Consider the following 2,984-nt stretch of genomic DNA (forward strand, 5'->3'; position numbering starts at 1 on the left):
AACTAATCAAGGCTTCAAACATGAAATATAAACTAAGAAACCATAAAGGTGTGAGATTTATACCTTCCCAAGCTCCAGAAGGTGTTCGAGATGCAAGATCTGATGTAGAAACCACTCCTCAACCAACAAGCTCACCATATTCGTCTTCCAAAAATACCTCAAGGATCTAAACACCAAGATCACGCACTCGATCGAACACAAGGATTAAGGTTTTATCTTTGATTAAATTCGGCTGCATGTAAGAGGGAACCCTAAAAGTTAGCTCCAATATATAGGGCCTAAGGCCTGAGACGTAGGGTTTTAAGCCTAGTCGAAATCGTGTCACGACACTCACCTGACCGTGTCATGAAACTCACATGACCGTGTCATGACTTATATGACGTGGTCTGTTTCCCGTCAAACGAAAAGTAACCTTGCGCCTGCCATAAATCCTAAAACTCAAGCTTAGATAAATTAACTTAATCCACAAACATTCTTGAAAAACGGGTGTTACAACTCTGCCTTACTTAGACTAGATATTGTCCTCGAATCCTTTTGTCTATATTCGATAAGACAACCCTTGATATCCATTATGACTTTTCCATTCACTAAAAATTCGACGCATCCAAAAAAGGGAATTCCTCAGGCCACTCGTAACCTGGACAACGTTGTCATTTAAAACCCCGATGTAACACCCGTTTCTTAATTCTTGGTATGAAATTATGTTGTTATTTAATTTTAGATTTTTTCAGGCTAACAGTGTGATAGTGGGACTGGTCACAACACAAAATTTTAAATGAAGTTCATGGCTGCTGGGTTTTTATTCAAAAATAGTTTCAACAACTCACTATTTTAGCAAACGGAAGACTTTAAAATTTAAATAACATAAAAATAGTTTAAGCATATAAAGGATCTTCTTGTAAAATTTGGAAAGAAAACATCAACGAAAGAAGAAGTAAGAACATAACAACCTTTGTAGTATTTGAATCCTCAAGAGTGGCTTGAATGTTGATGTATAATTTGGAGTAGAACCCTTTCGTTTATGGACACCAATAATTATTCAACTTGATGTAGATGCTATTCCTCAAACTCTTAAGTCTTAGGCTTTAAGTTCATAACCAAAGTATGAACTTAAATAGAGAAAATATAGTAAGTAAAACTGTAAGTCTTGAACAATATGGAGAAAGTATACATGCACTATGCATGTTACAGTTCTACTAGTGAGAAAAATAAAGATTGAAATCCCCTTCATAAAGATCTTTCGTGGAATATAAATCCTTAACACTTTAATCACATCATTTCCTTATTCCTACTTTTCTCCCGTTCCCATTAAGTCATGCCTTATTTTAATTAAACAATTCAAAAGACCATGTCCTCCAAATCCTTTTCCAACTTATGGCTTTCAACAAGGAAAAGCAAGACCAAATTTTTATAAAAACTTTCAAACTCTTTTAAAAGATATAAACTTTGGCTTTTGGATAAATAAAAAAGTCTTTCCAGTCCAAAATAATGTACATGACTTAATAAATGATAACATATGATATATTATGTTACTTGTTATTGAAAATTAATATTTTCATGAAATAAATAATTTCTAATTAATTATAAGAGTTTACTGAATATATATTAAAATCAATTTCTAATAAATAATCAATTGTATCATGTTGTTGTTAGTGTGACCCTTTAAGATCATATATTATTTACCAATATCATTTTATAATGACTATTGGGCAGATAGATATTTCAATCTCCCACTTGCACAAGACTCATTTTATAGTGATATAGATAGCGGTGAACATCTAGCAACATTTCACTAACCCCAGTAATATATGAATGTGTCATTCTATCAACATACAATTCCCCAGAAGTTCAATGCTACAATTGGTGTATAAGGTAAGTTATCAGCTGTTATCCCTTTTTCACAGAAATCATGGTGAACATGAGATTCAGATCGCGATCAATCTCATTAGTTGTTTAACTTTTGGTAAGGTACCTTAGTTGTCTAACTCTCCACACATAAGAGGAACAAATCTCATATTTACTACACAAGCCTTTTTCATAGTTCACACCATACCTAAAAATGAACTTTATAACTGCTCGTTTAAGGGTCATCATTTGACCACATCAAAGCATAACACTTATTACTCTTAAGACCCACTATGTATCTTAGGTGTTAAGGATACAAATATAGTACCTTTTATCATGTATCACTCACGATATCAAAGTTCAATACTAGTTCTCTGGAAAGCACCTATGAAACTTGGTTACAACTAATTTCCTACTTTCATCTAGTGAGAGTCAACCAATCTAATTCATATTACTCTTACTTTATAATTACTCCCACAATTATAAACAACTATGAACTTTTAAGAATAATAATATTATCCATGGATTAAACATGTTAATATAGAGCACAACAAGTATTAATGTGATGATCATATCCCAATATTTCAAAAACATTATATAATAGTTGTTACAATGTTCCGATATCCAAATACTAAATCCAAATAAAAATCCCATTTCAAGAATAATGAATTACTATAGCTGAAGTGTGACCATTCATACTTAGCTTACGAGAGGGACTTTATTAATGGGTATGACAAAATTTAATTAGTGTGAATTCTGCGAATACTCTCATTTTCATAGTTGATTATACTCTAAGTATAGTTAAATATCTTGGATAATGTGATTAGTTTTCTTTCATGACATAGAGTCTCTTAGCTTGATTAAGAATACTCTCGAAGTCACAAAGATTTATATGTGATCCTTGAATGGCAGAAATCAACATAGTTTTTCAATGAACTCATTCATACAATCATATTTGATTTCATCTTCAAAAGTAGTGTGTTCTGATTTTGTAGTAGACTGAGAAATTTTGTTTTGCTTGGACGTCATTCAAAAAAATCTTACCTTTTATTCCATAATAAAATCAAAGTTCAATTATAATTCATAACTATAGTTATTTGTTTTGAAGTCAACATCTTGTGTATCTCTCTACATAAATA

This window comes from Lactuca serriola, chromosome 3, assembly GCF_051521515.1.
Source record: "Lactuca serriola cultivar US96UC23 chromosome 3, Lser_US96UC23_V15, whole genome shotgun sequence".
In the NCBI taxonomy this organism is placed as follows: domain Eukaryota; kingdom Viridiplantae; phylum Streptophyta; class Magnoliopsida; order Asterales; family Asteraceae; genus Lactuca; species Lactuca serriola.